The 18,523-nt window shown below is 46.8% G+C and overlaps 1 long non-coding RNA gene across 3 annotated transcripts in view; it reads right to left on the bottom strand.

Moving 5' to 3' along the window:
- Positions 1-17,716, bottom strand: part of LOC117065571 — a 103,257-nt gene extending 85,541 nt beyond the window's left edge. For all 3 annotated transcript variants that reach the window (XR_004429973.1, XR_004429974.1, XR_004429972.1), the window contains exons 1-4: positions 17,612-17,716; positions 15,093-15,180; positions 12,880-12,984; positions 6,122-6,243 (exon numbers count right to left, since the gene is read on the bottom strand). This is a non-coding gene — a long non-coding RNA (uncharacterized LOC117065571). The remainder of the gene's footprint in view (positions 1-6,121; positions 6,244-12,879; positions 12,985-15,092; positions 15,181-17,611) is intronic.
- Positions 17,717-18,523: the final 807 nt, after the last annotated feature.

Genomic DNA, 18,523 nt, shown 5'->3' with positions numbered 1-18,523 from the left:
AAACACAGGTAAACATGGCCAGAAGTTGTTTTGTTTGTTAAGTATTTGAATTCTTGGAAATGTGGCCATTTGCAGAGGGGAGGAGGCAATGCCCTTGTCCTCACTTTTCCAAAGAGAGAATCTTTCCTTCCTGTCTTTGAAAAAAGTACAGTTTTCAAATCTTGCTTAGTGCTCCCCATTTGCTGACTTGGGGATGGTGCCACTGTGTCCGCACACTCGTGGTTCTCAAGCTTGGCTGCATATTAGAATCATCTGGGGAACTTTGGAACTAGTATTGATGGCTAGGCCCCACCACAGACCAACTGACTCAGAATTTGTGAAGCCATTCATGTAGTATTTATTAAGTGCCTACTGTATGCAAAGGCCACTGTGCACCCCAGTAGTAGGTCAGAGGTTTGGGGGTGATATTCAAATATGACTGTGACTTTGTCATTGTTCTCAAACAGTTTGCAGCCCAGGAGAAAAAAATATATATACACAATTTGCCTAATTCAAGGCCTGCCACTAGCATAACTTTGGTGTGAAAAAAGTCAGACAAATTCTTGAGATAAACCGGATCCAATCCAACTACAGGTGTCCTTCTGATCCCTTTCAGAGGTGTGACCTCTCACACAGTAAAACCGTATAAGGATCACAGAATTCTGTTAACTCAAATCCAGTAGGAAAGTAAGAGGGTCAGAAAGAATTCCCTGAAGACATGGAGGATCCAGTTGAAGATTTTTCATGTGTGATGGAAGATTAGACATGGAATCTTGCTGTGTTGTACAGGCTGGTCTCAAACTCCTGGCCTCAAGTAACCCTCCCATCTCAGCCTCCCAAAGCACTGGGATTATAGTTATGAGCCACTGAGCCTTGATGGAAGATTAGGATACACTTAAGGGAGCCAAGGACATGCCAACACCCACGAGGTTCTGAAGGAACAGAGCCCCAGCCAGGTGGCTCCCGTTACAGCAAATAGCTAGGTTATGAAACGTGTTGAATCTGAATACGATCAGCCTCCTCTAACAGACGTGAACCTGGGGCTCAACTTGTTGGCAAGAGTGAATACAATCACCCTGGTAGACCCAGTGATATGGTCATCCTGGCTTGCGAGAACTGATTGGCAAATTTTCAGGGAACCAGTTGTAAAACACGAGCATTCTTAAAAATTAAATGATGGCCGGGCGTGGTGGCTCACACCTGTAATCCCAGCACTTTGGGAGGCCGAGGCAGGCAGATCACGAGGTCAGGAGTTCGAGACCAGCCTGGCCAACATGGTGAAACCCCTTCTCTACTAAAAATACAAAAATAAGCTGGGTGTGGTGATGGGTGCCTGTAGTCCCAGCTACTCGGGAGGCGGAGGCAGGATAATCACTTGAAACCAGAAGGCGGAGGTTGCAGTGAGCCGAGATTGTGCCACTGCATTCCAGCCTGGGCAACAAGAGTGAAACTCCATCTCAAAAAAAAAAAAAAAAAAAAAAAAAAAAAATTAAATGATGTAAATTTGCAATGAATAAATTATATTCAGAATAAAAGCAATAAATACTCAAAATTCATCACTTCCTAATTACATATCTACACGTCCATGTTCAGTGCTACTGGGGTTATTTTTGCTGTTGTATCTGCATGAGGAGAAACATGTCTAACGCTGCGCTATGGTGCATACTCTGTGGTCACACTGGTAGCTTGAAATTGACCATGGGGGGGTCATTAATGCCACTGAAATTGGCAAGTGTTAACAAATCATAGCCTTTCTTTCTTCATGGGTGGAAGCAGGGAGCCTGTTGCTAACATTACACCTGCACCACTGGTATTGATAATCAGAACAAACAAATCTTGATCTATAGGCAACCATGTCTCCTGAGATGGAAACCCCTCCTTTCTTGGGCCAGGTTGTCTCCTTAGTGTGAAAGTTTTTGTTTTGTGTCTCAATCTTGGCAAGGTTTGATCACACCACTACATTTATGAATGTTTTGTGTTAAATTCACGTATAGAATTTTTTTTCTTATTTTTCCTCAATATTTGTTATGAAAATTTTAAACATACACCAAAGTTAAAGAAACTTTATAAAGAACATCTGTATATCCACCAGTTAGATTCTAACATTAAACTATTTTTGTTTGTTTGTTTGTTTTTTGAGACAGAGTCTCGCTCTGTCACTCAGGCTGGAGTGCAGTGGCACAATCATAGCTCCTTACAGTCTCAACTTCCTGGGGTTTAAGTGATCCTCCCACCTCAGCCTCCCAAGTAGCTGGAACTACAGGTGCACACCACCATGCCCAGCTCATTTTTGTATTTTTTTTTTTTTTAGAGAGATGGGATTTTGCCATGTTGCCCAGGCTGGCCTCAAACTCCTGGGCTCCAGCAATCCTCCCACCTCGGCTTCCCAAAGTGCTGGGAATACAGGCCTGAGCCACTGCACCCAGCCTCTAACAAACATTAAACTTTATGTGGTATCATCACATATCTACTCCTCAGTCTATCCCTCATATAGCGGTTTTTTAAATGACTTGCACAATCTATATGAAATTGGTATTATTTAGAAAATACGACATATTAGAGGATCTAATAGGTTAGTATTAAGATTCCAATATGAAATACATCGAAGAGTGCCTGATTTTCAACTTTAAGTTGAAACCGTGATGAAAACAGTATTGACATATTTAGGAAAATTTAAGACTCATCATATAAATTTGATGTATGCGGTGAACTAGAATTATTTAAAAACAAGAAAGATTTTCTTGTTATGACAATTATTTAACATAGTTTAAATGTCTAAAGCATATCAAATGTAATAACGCAGCTTAAAATGTAAAAGGATATGTAAATAACTAGTTTGTGTCAACAAAAATTAATCGGGGACCTCTACGAAAGTAGCTTTACTTACTAGATGTATAAATAGAATAATAAACTATATAAAATAGAGTTGACCTTAATAACTTAACAAAAAGTTAGGTTTTTGGGTTTTGAAAGTCAAATGAAATATTACACACACACACACACACACACACAAACACACACACAAACACACACACAAACACACACACATCAATCCAACCAAGTAGCCAATGCAGAAAAGCTACCATCACAGACACCAAAAAAACTCACAGTGTCAAGCAAACTATGATCACAGCCCTAGGACTGAACCAGAGAGGCCAGGGAGGGAGAGAAGTGTTTGTAGGGTCCAGGGAAGATACTCTGAAAAGAAAAGAAATGCAATAATCACAACTATCAAAGGCCTACTGTGTGCCAGGAGGTGGATGAATCACTCCACATTCTTTACCCTCTGAAACATCACAATTAGGCCTGCAAAGTGGATATTTTCAACCCCATCTTACAGATGCCCGCAGAGAGGCTAGGTGGCACGAGTGACATGGATAGTGTTTCTAAAACTGAACTCCTTGCCTTCCCCGTCCCCAAACTTTAAACTATTGTATACAATATCTTTAACGTTTAATGGGAGAATATTTAAATGACTTTAGAAAACTAAAGAATTCCAACTAAATCATGAAATAAAGCCACAATTCAGCCTGGGCAATATGGTGAAACCCTGTCTCTACAAAAAATAACAGATGTGGTGGTGTGCACCTGTAGTCCCAGCTACTCAGGAGGCTGAGGTGGGAGGATCACTTGAGCCTGGAAAGTAGAGGCTATAGTGGGCCATGATCGCGTCACTGCACTCCATCCTGGGGAACAGAGGCAGATTCTATCTCAGGAAAAAAAAAAACACACAATTTGGGGGGTGGCGGAGAGTGGGGGTGTTTTGCAGGTTCAAATTAGGGCACAGAATTAGGTAGCAAAGAGCAGGCACAGTGGCTCACACCTGTAATCCCAATACTTTGGGAGGCCAAGGCAGGTCAGGCCTGAGGTCAGGAGTCTGAGACCAGCCTGGACAACATGGTGAAATCCCATATCTACTAAAGATACAAAAATTAGCCAGGTGTGGTGGCATGTACCTGTAGTCCAAGCTACTCAGGAGGCTGAGGCAGGAGAATTGCTTGAACCTGGGAGGCAGAGGTTGCAGTGAGCTGAGATCATGCCACTACACTCCAGCCTGGATGACAGAGCAAGACTCTGTCTCAGGAAAAAAAAAAAAAAGAATTATGGAGCAAAATATTGAGAACCCAAAGGGCAAGGCCTCTCCCTGTATCCTTCTTCTCAGGGAGGGGCATTTTTAAGTCTCCTCAAGGGTCCAAGCCAGAAGCCTGCGATCTTGTTGTCCTTGACTCTACCCTCTCACAGCCTCCAGCACCAGCCAGGTCCTACCGTCTTGCTCCTTGGCAAACCTATGAGTCCACCCTCCCCCTTCTTCCACCCCATGGGCGCTCTCTTCCTATCTGGCCTGAGTTGCTGCCACAGTTCCTGCCTGTTCTCCCTGCCTTCTGCCTCCAGCATGGCCCCAGTCTCCAGTCTCCATAACTAACCCGTGTGTTGACAGGCTCACCCCTCTCCAATCTGCCAGAGTAAACCTGTCAACACATGAGTTAGTAATGTCCCTCCCCTCCTTCAACATGCAAAGTCCTAAGTCCTTCACCGGGCACAGGAGGCCTTCATCACCTACCTCCCCTGAGGCTTCCACCTTCACCTGTGTCCTCCTCAGGCCCTACCTCACCTGCCCAGCAGCACTCAAAGTGGCCCCAGAGCCCTGTGCGTTCTTTGACTCTAGGAGTGTTTCTCCCTCTTGCTCTCTCTCTTCCTATGGCCATCTCCTTCCCGCCCTGCAGAGCTAGGGCCACTCTTCCTGGCCCCTCGTCTACATGAGTTTCCCCCTCCTCCCTGACCCTGGGCATCTGGCACTTCCCTCCCAGCAACGATCACACTGTCCCTATACCTCACGAGGCTCTGAGCTCCCTGGAGGCAGTCTCCGCGTGCTGTCCCCTGTTTATTCCCAGTGCCTGGTGCAAAAACCTAACCCATCATAGATGTTTCATTACTGTGTGTGGCCTGGCCATCTGAACGAAAGAAACCAAGGTGTGGCCGTAGATATCTGTCTGATCCCCAAACACCTGTTCCTCTGCTTTGTGCAGCCTCTTGCACTACGCTTTGAAGGAAAGTGAGCAGATGTTGGACAAACGGGAGGTCCTCAGGGAGAAGAGCAAGAGCCCAGCGAGAAAGCACGGTGTGGAAGGATCCTGGAAAGAACATACGTGGAGAGAAGTCTGAAGCATGGATTTTTGTTCATCCAAAGAACCTTTCCTGGGAAGCCATGGGGACTTGCGGACCAGTCACCATGGTAGACCCTGGGGATAGGGCAGGAATGCCTGCATAGACCGTGCTGACCGTGTATCAGGTTTTCTCCTAAGAAACTGATGTCTGATGACTAAATCCTCACAGTGTCACATGCAGCAAATATGACCCCTGTGGCATGAATGAGGAAGCAGAGGCCCAAGCTGATGAGGTAATTTGCACCAGGTTCACAGCCAGAAAGAGCAGAGTCTGGATATGAATACACAGATGGTTCCCCTGAGCATGCCACAGAGCTGTGGAAAATCCCAGGGATAAGGGACATTTCGTTTCCCCTTTTGGAGGCTCATTAACATTCTTACTATTTGAAATGGAAATAGGGCTGTCTGACCCTAGACCCTGTGCCATGCCACCCCCTCGAGGCACCAAGTCCTCTGTCACCAGTGGATCTACATTGGGGCGAGAGGGCTAGATAACAAATAGGCAACATGTGAGAATTTCAGGGAGGGGCAGGCGCCATAAAGGGGTCAAAGTTGTGGGTGGTGGGTTGGGGGGATGTGGTAGGAAAGTAACCACACAGGGCACCCTCTGGATTAGGTGATCCTGGAAGATTTCTCTTTGAAGGAGACATTTGGACTGAACCCTGGATGGTGAGAAGGAACCGGCCACAGTGGAGCTTGGACAGGTGCTCCAGGATGGGGAACAGCAAATGCAAATGCCAGGATCAACCCTGGAAGACTGACTTCTCTTAGGATTTTGCAAGTCAGCCTAGTTAGTGGAAGAAATTCCATGGCCGCCATGAGGGTTGCTGCTTTGCAGGACCTTCCTTAGCTTCCCGGGGGAGAGGCGCTGGGAGAAGCCTCTTTGTGTGACCCCTGGAGCCAGCAGGCCACTGGAGTGTCCCGGAGGAGGGTGATTTGGACCCTGGACGCCTCCTCACTGAGCTGAGCAAACTCACGTTTTGCTTGAAGCTGTGGTTCTCGGAGCATTCGGAGTCATCCTGCCAAATATCCGTGGCGTTCTCTATCGTCTGCCAAGTCCCCTGAGCCAAACAGTGTCTGTAGGCCCTTCCTGAGCTCTCTGAAAGTAAACAAAGCTCTGGAGGAAAGGTCAGAACGCACAGCCCGTTCCCCTGAGCATGCCACAGAGCTGTGGAAAATCCCAGGGACAAGGGATTTTCACTTCCCCTTTTGGGGGCTCATTAACATCCTCAATGTTTATTTGGGATGGAAGGAAAAACATGGAAGCTTCTCAATTTTGTAACACACCATGGTCTGCTAATGTCTGCTGTGTTTACCCAAAGTCTCTGGAGTTCGAACAGCCTCCGGTGACTCAGAGATGTTATAAGCCCTCCAAGGTTCAGCCCAGCTGGGAGACACCAGTCTGGGCTCCCGATGCTTGCTAGGTGGGGTATCTCTTCCTGAGGCTCATGCTATGAAGAAGAGAAAGTGGTGGGCACGTGGCTGACAGACTGGGACTGACACCGGATGCACCATCCATGCATGAGTGTGTCCTGGGCCTACCTCTCCTACACCTCTAAGCCTTCCTGCGTTTTCTTTTTTTTTTTGAGACGGAGTCTCCCTCTGTCACCCGGGCTGGAGTGCAGTGGTGCCATCTCAGCTCACTGCAAGCTCCGCCTCCCGGGTTCACGCCATTCTCCTGCCTCAGCCTCCCGAGTAGCTGGGACTACAGGCGCCCGCCATCACACCCGGCTAATTTTTTGCAATTTTAGTAGAGATGGGGTTTCACCGTGTTAGCCAGGATGGTCTCGATCTCCTGACCTCGTGATCTGCCTGCCTCAGCCTCCCAAAGTGCTGGGATTACAGGCTTGAGCCACCGCGCCCGGCTGCCTTCCTGCATTTTCATCAGGAACTGGGGATAATAATTGCTACCAACTCTCCATGATTTGGGAAGGATTTGGGAAGAAATGAAAGGGTGTGTGAAAACGATGAGAAAAATCCCTGTGCCCAGACAGACTGCCATTGTGACTCAGTCACATCTGTCCCAGAAAACTCTCCCAGAAGGTCCTCCCACCTGGAGGATCAGAGGCTAGGCTTGCAAACCAGAAGTCAAAATCTGTTGGTCCTTCCTAGTCCTGGCCCTGCACATCATGGGCCAACAGTAACTATTTGCTGAATTTAATGAATGGACAGCCACAGGGTACAACTCCCTGCTCCCCTGACACCTTTGGCAGGTAGGGTGTCTAACTGACATCTCAAACAACACACTCCAAACCAAACTCTTTTTCTTCTATTCAAAATCTGCTCCACCCACCTATTTTACCACCTCAGTGGATAGCAAACCCATCCTTCCAGTCCCCTGGCCCTAAACCTCAGAGTCACCTTCCCCTTCTGTCTCTCATAGCCCTCCTCAGGTCCTCTAGCTAATCTGTCATCCCTGCCTTCTTCTGTACATGGAATCGGACTGCCACTTTCACTCCTGCTCCCATCCTGTGGAACTATCATCTCTCACTGGGAGATGGGACTCCTCTGACAGTCCTGCCCCTCACATCTGCAGGCAACCCAGCAGTCAGAGCAAGTTTAATAAAATACCAGCCACATAGGCCAGCTGTGGTGGCTCATACCTCTAACCCTAGCAATTTGGGAGGCCAAGGCGGGTGGATCACCTGAGGTCAGGAGTTCGAGACCAGCCTGCCCAGCGTGGTGAAACTCCGTCTCTACTAAAAATACAAAAAAAAAAAAAATTAGCTGGGTGTGGTGGCACATGCCTGTAATCCCAGCTACACGGGAGGCTGAGGCAGGAGAATCACTTGAACTCGGGAGGCAGAGGTTACAGTGAGCTGAGATCACGCCGCTGCACTCCAGCCCAGGTGACAGAGGGGGACTCTGTCTCAAAAAAAAAAAAAAAAAGAAAAAGAAAAAAAAAAAAATTCAGCCACATCATGTCACACTTCTCTCCAGATCTTCCAAGGGCTTTCTGAGAAAAACTCTTCCGGCCCTTCACAAAGCCCCCTAAGACCTGGCCGGTAATTCTCTGCCATAACCTGTTGCTTCTCTCCCCTCTTCACCACAGCCACGTCTGCCTTCTTCTCTTCATGTAACAGGCCAGCCATGGTCCCCGCCTAGAGCCATTGACCTGCTGTCTCCTTCCAGCCTGAACACCCTTCCTCTAAAACCTTTACCTTCTTTACATCTTCACCAAAACGTCACCTTGCCGTCGACGACTTCCTTAACTATCCAGTTTACAGCTGCGACACATCACCCCACTCCAACCTTCCTATCCCTTCCCCATCTTAACACAGATCACATTCAAACATCATCTGCACTTATTTATGATGCTTATTGATAACTGTCTGTCTCTCCTGCGAGAATGTGAGCCCCATGAGGAGATCTTACTTGGTTTTTGTCACTAATATATCCCAAACACTTAAAAATAATGCATGGCACACAACAGGTGCTTGATACATATTAGTTGAATGAGTGAATGGCAAGAATGTCTCTTGACACTTGCATTGTCTGTGCTAGCCATAATGCTTTGTGCTGGGAACGCAAATATATGAAGAGGGCTCAGCTCTGGCTGGGGGAGTGCAAAGAAAAATCGCTGTCAACGATTATAAATGCTAAGACAGAAGACTGCACAGGTATAGAAAAGACCTCAGAGGCCGGGCGTGGTGGCTCACGCCTGTATTCCCAGCACTTTGGGAGGCCAAGGCGGGAGGATCACGAGGTCAGGAGTTTGAGACCAGCCTGGCCAACATAGTGAAACCCTGTCTCTATTAAAAATACACAGATTAGCTGGGTACAGTGGTGCGCACCGTTAATCCCAGCTACTCGGGAGGCTGAGGCAGGAGAACTGTTTGAACCCAGGAGGCAGAGGTTGCAGTGAGTCAAGATTGGTGCACTCAGCCTGGGCAACAGAGCAAGACTCCGTCTCAAAAAAAAAAAAAGAGGCCACAGAGAGGAGAGATCTGTAGTTGAGGCGTGAGGTCTGAAAAACCTTCTAGAAGGAGGAAAGGACTGAGCTGAGAATTGCAAGGGGCTTTATAGGCAGAGGAGCATGGCCAGAGCCTGTGAGGAGGCCTCCTGGGCAGGTGTGCGAGCCAAGGTACTGAGTGGCAAGAGCTGGACCAGGTGCAGAGCCTGGGAGTTGCTCCTTGGGCTGAAGTGCAGAGAACCCTGAACGTGGGGGAGAGTGCTAACGAGGTCAGCAGGGCCAGGCAACAGGAGGTCTTGCATGCCTTTTGTAGGGGTCGTGATGGCGGGGAGACAGAATATGAATGATATTTTAGAAAGTTTTCCAAAGGTGCCTAGAGGGGGCCAGATCTGAGGCAGGGACTCGTGAGGAGGCCATGGAAAAGCAGCAGAGGGTGCTGGTGAGCCCACAGCAGTGAGGGATGGAGGAGAGGAGGAGCCAGTGGACCTGGCTACCCACTGGTTGAGATGTGGGCTTGGGTGGGGCCAGGTGGACCCTGAGACCATTCCTTAGATGGGGAAGAGATGGGGAGAAGGAGGAGGAGAAGGAAGAGGAGTTTGTTTTCCTCTCCTCCATTTTCTACTCCTTTCTGTCCCTCAGTTTCTACTCCAATTGATGACAAGTCTTGAGCATTCCACCTCCAACACTTTTCTTTCATCTTTCTCCTTCTCTCCGCCCTCTTGCCCTTGCCCGAATCCAGACCCTTAGCATGACGTTTTCTGGGACACTATAGTAGTCTCCCCACTCTCCTCCCTGGTTCCTCCATTTCTCGGTCCAATAGCTACATGCTCTCAACGTCATTCTCCCAGACTACAACTTGAGCTCCATTTTTATGCCTTAACACCTTCTGGGGCTCCACATAATCCTCCTCTACAGAAGAGTTTGAAACCCTAGTGACTAACACCCAGTTTCCTTCGTCATTAGCCCCCAGCCTCAGTCGTCAGTTACAGCCTCTGTTTGTCATCAGGCACTCAGTGGCGCAATCTCGTCTCACTGCAAGCTCCGCCTCCCGGGTTCACGCCATTCTCCTGCCTCAGCCTCCGGAGTAGCTGGGACTACAGGCGAGGCGCTCCCTCTTCTGATATGACCATGCTCATTTCTCTCTCCCATCTCACAAGGACTCTCTCCTCCACTCTGTGCATTTGCACATGTGCTTCTCTGTGCCCTTCCATGGTCTCCACATTCTCTTTTTGCTGCAGGGATCCATTTGGATTCTAAAGATTTAATGCACGGAATGGCAGGTGGAAGAGTAACTTCCCACCTTTTGCAAATCACACTGCCTTCACATTCCAGAAGCCCACAAGCTATTTTTTTTTTAAAGAGCCTTTAATTTAACTTCTTTGTAAATGTGGCTTTTTGAACACTTCATTTTCTCTTACAGTGGAATGGATCTGTGTTTTTAGCTCTTGGAAAGGGACAGGTAGACAGTGAGCAGAGAGGGACAGGTAGACAGTGAGCAGAGAAGTGGGGATCGGCTCCACATGCTACTGAAGAGTCTGGGTGTTTGGGGCCTCAAGACTTGAAGGAGGCTGGGCGCGGTGGCTCAAGCCTGTAATCCCAGCACTTTGGGAGGCCGAGACGGGCGGATCACAAGGTCAGGAGATCGAGACCATCCTGGCTAACCCGGTGAAACCCCGTCTCTACTAAAAAAAATACAAAAAACTAGCTGGGCGAGGTGGCGGGCGTCTGTAGTCCCAGCTACTCGGGAGGCTGATGCAGGAGAATGGCATAAACCCGGGAGGCTGATGCAGGAGAATGGCATAAACCCGGGAGGCAGAGCTTGCAGTGAGCCGAGATAGGGCCACTATACTCCAGCCTGGGCGACAGAGCAAGACTCCGTCTCAAAAAAAAAAAAAGACTTGAAGGAATCCAAGGGGCTCCTCCCTGGACTCAGCTTCAGCTCCCACGGACCGAGCGGCAGCTCTGCGGCGCACCCTGTGAGTGCCTTCTCATTTCCTCCTCAGAGTGACCTTCAGAATTAGCAAGTCTCCTTCCTTTCCTAGATGAGGAAGCGGAAGCTCAGAGGGCTGTGGGAATTTGCCCAAAGTCTCCAAAGTGTAAAATAGAGGGACTGGGTCTGACCTCAGGGCTCCTGACTCCACACCCAGTGCTCTTTCCCCTCACTCAGCTGTTCCCAGGGGGACTGAGCCTGAGTCATTCAGAGCCCTCCGATCCAGCGAGTTGTCTCTTCCACCCTCCCTAAAATCTCACATTCTCATGCTTCTTGGGCTGATTCCAACTAGATTTCATCAGAGAACACTTCCATAAAATAGGTCACTAACTCTCCCACCCAGAAATGTATCTTCCTTCTAAACACTCTCTCTGTCTGCTCCAGAGGCTCAAAACATTGACATCAAAGTTGCACAATGGGATGATTAATCGGGCTGAAATTAAATATGAAAGGCTATCATCTCACCCTCTCAGAAGCTGGTTCTCACCTTGTTTTGCCTGGAGCTTTGTAACCACTTATGTTTCCTGAGAACAGTTTTAGTTGTCCTTATATTTGCCGGTGTTCTGTGGTCAAAGGCAACGGGAATCTAACCAGTAATCACCTCCCTCCTCTTGCAGAATAAAATAACGAAGAGGTCAGGCTTCTGGGGCCGGTAGGGATGGGATATTATCCAGGGTATCTAAGTTATGTTTATTTCCTTGAAACAAGATCAGAGCAAGCTAAGTGGTTAAATTCTCCATCCAAGTCCCATGGGAGTTAAAAGCACTAACCCATTGGCACCTCCTTTCGATGTGAATGCAAAAGGTATTTTGAAAATCCTTCCTCCCCATCTAACAAGTTAAAAATTGTGTGGAGGTTAGCATCCCAATCTTTCTGCCTCACCTGTTTCTCCTCTCCATGACAGTGGCCATTCTTATCCCCACTGCAGCTAAATTTAGTGGCTGCTGGATCTGTACTCTAGAAGCTTTGAAGTAGGAGAGCTACTTATTTGTAAGATCTAAAAATCAAAACAATGGAACCCATGGACATAGAGAGTAGAAGGATGGTTGCCAGAGGCTGGGAAGGGTAGTAGGTGGCTGGGAGGGATAATGGGTGCAAAAAATAGAAAGAATGAATAAGACCTACTATTTGATAGTACAACTGGTTACGATCGCCAATAATAACTTAATTGGCCAGGCACAGTGCTCATGCCTATAATCCCAGCAATTTGGGAGGCCGAGGCAGGCGGATCACCTGAGGTCAGGATATTGAGACAAACCTGGCTAACACGGTGAAATTCTGTCTCTACTAAAAATACAAAAAAATTAGCTGAGTGCAGGTGCCTGTAGTCCCAGCTACTCGGGAGGGTGAGGCACGAGAATTGCTTGAACCTGGGAGGCGAAGGTTGCAGTGAGCTGAGATTGTGCCACTGCACTCCAGCCTGGGCAACAGAGCGAGACTCCATCTCAAAAAATAAATGATAATAATAATAATAATAATAACTTAATTGTACATTTTTAAATAACTTAAGGAGTGTAATTGGATTGTCTGTAACTGAAAAGATAAATGCTTGAGGAGATGGATACCCCATTCTCCATGCCTATTCACATTGCATGCCTGTAAGAAAACATCTCATGTACCCCACAAATATATACGCCTACTGTGTAACCACAAAAATAAATACATACATACATACATACATAAAAATAAATGGAACATCCAGGAATAGAAGAATTACAGAAGAGGAGAAGGAAGATGTATTCCTGAGAGCTTAGACAGGGACTGTTTGTGGGGAAAGAGGACTTGAGAAAAGCACTTGGTTGGGGAAAATTGATAAAAATAAGACTTATTACCTTCACTCCACCAAGGTAAGTATGAAGGGCAGGGTACAGAGACATTTCCAGGAGAAGAATGAGGCCAACATATGTACTGATCAAACGTCCCGTTACAAAATATGCCTATAGAGAGAAGAAGGGTCTGATGACCATCGGTGTTTCAGCCCAGGGATGCCACTGATGGAGGCAGAGGCACCATGGGAGCCCACCTTCCTGGCACTGGAAGCTATTGTAACCTGTGCAGCAACCAGCATGGGTGGCCCACTCTCTAGATGAGTCAAGGATGGGGAACGATTTGGGGACCACAGGAATGCTGAATGCAGCCCCAAACAATGTGCATTTGTCTGCCCAACTTGACCTCTGGTCAATGATGTCAATGTACACATCATGCCGATTTTACTTTATTTGACATGAACTAAGCTTTCACAGAAACTTGGGGACAGGAGGACACTTGGAGGCTCAGCCGGTCCCTTATGTTCCACAATCAGCTAAATAATCATCAAACCTTCACCAGTTAGATCCCAGGATACATTTACTCTGTGAATGTGCAAAAAGACCAGCAGAATAAGGGGATCTACACACTCAAGGTCCTTGGTCACACATATCCAATACAAGTACTATACAGTCATAGCTCTCCATTTGAGCACTAATTCAATGATCATTATTAGATATTTGGACCATCTCAGGGGATGATTTACCCTGGTGTTTGGCAAGGGGAAGCAACAATCTTAAAACTCTGCATTATGGGCCTCCCGGAATCAAATGGAAGTATTTCAGACTAGGTCCCAAACTTCCAATATTGCAAGCTCCTGACATCCCGGAAGCAGAGCACCATTCCCCACCATCTGCTCCCTATTAGGCTAAAATGGCCAGGTTTCCAGATCACGAGGTCAGGGGATCAAGACCATCCTGGCCAACATGGTGAAACACCATCTCTACTAAAAATACAAAAATTAGCTGGGCGTGGTGGCATGTGCCTGTAATCCCAGCTACTCGGGAGGCTGAGGCAGGAGAATCGCTTGAACCAGGGAGTCGGAGGTTGCAGTGAGCTGAGATCACGCCACCGCACTCCAGCCGGGTGACAGAGCGATACTCCATCTCAAAAAAAAAAAAAAGAAAAAAAGGCCAGGTTCCTGGCATTGAAACCCTAGAAACACCATGGTGTTACGAGCTTGCCTGGGACACTGTGTCGACCTGGCTGCCAGGTGTCAGCACCTGGTAAGGCAGTGCTCACCTGAGCCGTGCATGGCATGGCTCTGGATGAAGACCTGCCTTACCTTGACCTCAGAAAGCAGTGTTCTCCAAAATGATAGGTGGTTCCTGCAGCTGACCTCAAGGCTTGACTACAACCTGCCTGGACCCATGAGGTCTTCAGAGGGAGCTGACAAGGGCTTGAAGCCTGGGACTGCCTTTGGGTGAAGAAAGAAAGGGAAAGTTCACAGTGTCCTGTCAATCTCAAGGCCTCTGAATTAAATGATCTGAAAGAAGCCAGAGCTGGGGATTGTCCTTAGTGGGCTCAGAGGCAATGGGACAAGATACTTTCTTCTTTTTTTCTTTTGGAGATGGGCATGGTGCACATCGCTGCACCCAAAGAGTCAGTCTGCAGACAACTATTACATATTTGCTAGAATGTTCTGAACTTAGTGTCGCCTTGGATAAGAGAAATGTTACTATTCAGATTTAGTTAACGCCCTGGCAGATGGGGCACCCCCCACCCCCTTTAACAGATTCCCAGGCTAATATATGGCAGCTAATCATGTCATGTGATCAGGTGATGAGTGTGCCATGGCAGATGGCTTTTATCAAAGATGGTCACATCCACATACATCTGGTTTCATATGTTTCCTTACAATGGGGCATGGGGTCTGTGTTTCTGGTCCTTTAGTCTGAGTAGAGCTTTGTAGCTGTCTGACCAGTTGAACATGGCTGAAGTGATCTTGTACGACTTTCAAGGCCAAGGCATGAAAGGCAATCTGGCCTTTGGTTAGGCAGGCCCTTAAGACCCCACCATCATGCTGTATGGAAGCCCTGGTCAAGTATAGAGGCCATGGGAGTATTCCAGCTAAACTCCAGACATTACAGAGCAGAAACAAGCCATCCCCAGTGTGCCCTGTCTGAATTCCTCACCCACAGAAACTATGAGAGGTAATAAGTGACTGGTTCCTGTTTTGAACCACTAAGCTTTGGGACAATTTGTTACACAGCCATGGATAACTAATACACATGCTTACCAGAAGGTTCCTTGAGTAAGTCTCTCAGACACGCCTGTTTGTACTGAGCCCACTTCCGAGTCGTTTCCTCAAGGAGGGATCCTGTAGCCTGAGAAAACAAAAACATGGTGACCCCCAGTGACCAAGTACAGATGTGGCCTTATTGTCACTTCACACCATGATTCTCCAACCTTCCCACTGAAGTGCCCATAATGGCCCACAGCAAAGAAACAGCCTTTCTTCGGCATCTTATATTCTATCTTAAGAGTACATACAAATTTTACATTCACTCCATAATCTAATCATATTGGCTTTAATACAAATATGAAAACAATTTAAAAACCTTTAAGTGAAGTTGACATTTCAAGAGTACACAATATTCTCATCCTAAACGTTTATATCCTCCCACATGAATAGTTGCACGCTTCTAAGACTATGTAGATCCCAAAGAGAGATGCATCACACTAAGACGCAACAATGTGACAGAAGGGCCAGATAATTGCTGGAACCGGCATCACCCAGGTATCTGCAGGTCCAAAGTCAAAGGTTCTGAGTAGACAGGTTCTCTGCTCTGGAGGTGACCATGATTTTTTCTGCTCAGATTATAGGATCTTTTCTTTTTTTTTGAGACGGAGTCTCAATCTGTCACCAGGCTGGAGTGCAGTGGCGTGAAGTATTGGCTATTACTACTATAGAAAACGGTTTTTAGGAGTTCTAAATATTATATTTCCATAATTTATTAGGTCCTCTTGCACAACTCCCTTTGGAGACTACTGGTCTAAACTCTGCTTGGCTTTCAAAGGTCTCCATTGTCTGATCCCATCTAACACATTCAACCTCCTTCTCCACTATCCCAGATATACAGGTAGTCATTTTACTGCCTCTTGAATACCTCATGACTCCATTCTCATCCACTTGTCCTTTGCCAGAGGACTTTCCAGATCATAACAGCCCTAAAGAGAACAGTGGGAGCACTACAATTCTCCACTGGTCTTCCAATCATCCCTCAGTACCTCAAATGATACTAATCTTTCCCTTTTATGATTTCCTGTGATACTTAATAGTCTTGCCACACTTAACTATATACAGTTGTCTTACACAGTTCTGTCCTATAGTGTGTGGATTATGTTACATACTACACTTGCCTCTCCAGAATTTACTCAAAAATTTAATTTACCAGATAATAACACACAGTGGTTAAGAACACAAGTTATGGTGTCAGTCAGAGGAAAGTAAGTTAAAAGAGAAAATTAATAAAAATACCTAGAACTGGAGATTGCAGATAGCAGGTACTCCATAAATAGTGATTATCATTCACAATCTACATTATGTCATACAAATGTAACTGTTTAACAAGAACCAGCAAATGCCTTTGCAAAGACATTGTGACTACAAAACCATTCACTATAAGTGATGTGCACCACCACCTTCCAGTGGTATGCAGGAGTTCTACCGGAGATGGAAAACAAAAACAAAAACAAAAGATCTTCTAAACACTCCTAATTCTTGCCTTAGGCTGAATATCAAACCTATCTCTGGTGCTTTAAAAATTTAAGGAGCAAGGAGCTAATCTTACAAATTCTGACTCAATAGCTCTACAACCAGTCCTCATTTCTAATTCTTATAAAGCTTTACGAGTAATTGACATGAGCCAATTTTGAAAGCAAATGATTTTCTGTAACGACTAAAACACACTAAGAAAAAAATACAACTTTGGGGGTTTGATTGGAATATGTTTGTGGAAGAGTAGAGGGTGAAAGAATAACGATGAAGTGTAATCGTATTTCTAATTTCCTTGCTTTTTAGTGAGTGGAAGGACAAATGTATGTTTTTAATTAGAGGAGTGGGGCAGATCCAATCAGAAGAGAAACTAAATAATGCTAACAAATTCTAACATAGCCTTCACTCTTCTTCACTTTCCTTTCCACCAAGCTCCTGATTCTTCTCTCCTCAAACATAACTCTCTCCCCCAGACCCCAACGCACTAGGCCCAACACATTCTACATCCGTAGAGATGCTTTTCTGTAAAAGGATGCTTTTATAAATATTAGTTCATTTAATCTTATCAGAGACTCCCTGGTACTGTAATATTATCATTTCCATTGTGTTCATACGAATTGAGACCCATTAAGGGTTTGCACAAGGTCATAAAGTCAATCCAAGAAAACCTCTCGCCACTAGCCTTTTTTCCACTCCCTTCCACGTTTCTCCCCCCGCCCCATACAAATATTTCTCATAACCCTAAACCCTTACAACCATATCAGAATTCTGATTCTCTCGATCTCTACCGTGTCCCCCGCATTCTCCTCTTCGCTTACAGCTGCTTAAGATCTTTTGTCCCCTCCCAAGGGGCATAATTGAGTATGTAAGCCGGGGAAGCGGAAAGCAAAAGGAGAAACCCGACAGAGGCAGCTCCAAACCTAGAAAAACCAGAGTGCCTAGGAAGTCGGCGTGACCGCTTCAGCACGGTGCCACTCCCAAAACCTTAGATCCCCGTCTCGGAATCCCGATCAGGGGCCGCCGTTCCGGGTGACACTTACGTGACATTGGCAGGACCCGGAGAACCCGGGACTGTGCAGCAGCCGCCATCTTTTCCCACAATCCCCCACGCCAGCGCTCCCGGCTGACTACGACTGCCAAGCTGGGTCAAAACTCATTTTCCACGCCTGTCTGCGCAGGCGCTAACCAGGAACGGATGGTGTCGGGTAGGTAGTTCTTTAAGAAGAAAGCTGGGAGACGAAAGGAGACGGGAAGGGAGGGGCAGTGAAGGAGAGGGGGAAGAAAGGAAGTGAAAAGACCTTGGCTGTTGGACTCTCAGATCTGGAATAGGCTGTATAGATGATCTCTTTGTTTATAATCTCTAATTGCCGAGGAACCTGAAGTTCAGAGTTAACCAGTGACTGACTCAGGACATGCAGAATGGCAAGACCCGAGGTAGAAGAGCTCACCTTTCCTGACTCTCAGTTGCCTGTACACTGAAAACGTCAGCTAGGGCAGCCCTGGTGAGTCTGGGAGAAAAAGGAGGCGTAGCCCTCCGCGTTCAGGAGGTCCAGAGCCCAGGAGAGAGAAAATGGGGGACAAGGACGAGGGGGAAAAGTGGAGAAGAGAAGCCGAAATAGGGTGTGTCCCAAGTAAATGTACATCGAGCCCTCCAAGCACATTCTCCTTCAAGGATCTCCTGGAAACTATGACTTACTTCCTGAGAACTTTTTTTTTTTTTTCCTGAGACGGAGTCTCACTCTGTCACCCAGACTAGAGGGCAGCAGCGCCATCTCAGCTCACTGCAACTTCCGCCTCCCGGGTTCAAGCAATTCTCCTGCCTCAGCCTCCCAAGTAATTGGAATTACAGGGAATTACACCACTACGTCCAGCTAATTTGCTGTATTTTTACTAGAGATAGGGTTTTACCATGTTGTCCAGGCTGGTCTCAAACTCCTGACCTCAGATGATCC

This window comes from Trachypithecus francoisi, unplaced genomic scaffold (assembly GCF_009764315.1).
Source record: "Trachypithecus francoisi isolate TF-2019V2 unplaced genomic scaffold, Tfra_2.0 Lachesis_group2, whole genome shotgun sequence".
Taxonomy (NCBI): Eukaryota; Metazoa; Chordata; class Mammalia; order Primates; family Cercopithecidae; genus Trachypithecus; species Trachypithecus francoisi.
This window is presented reverse-complemented; position numbering and strand designations above follow the sequence as displayed.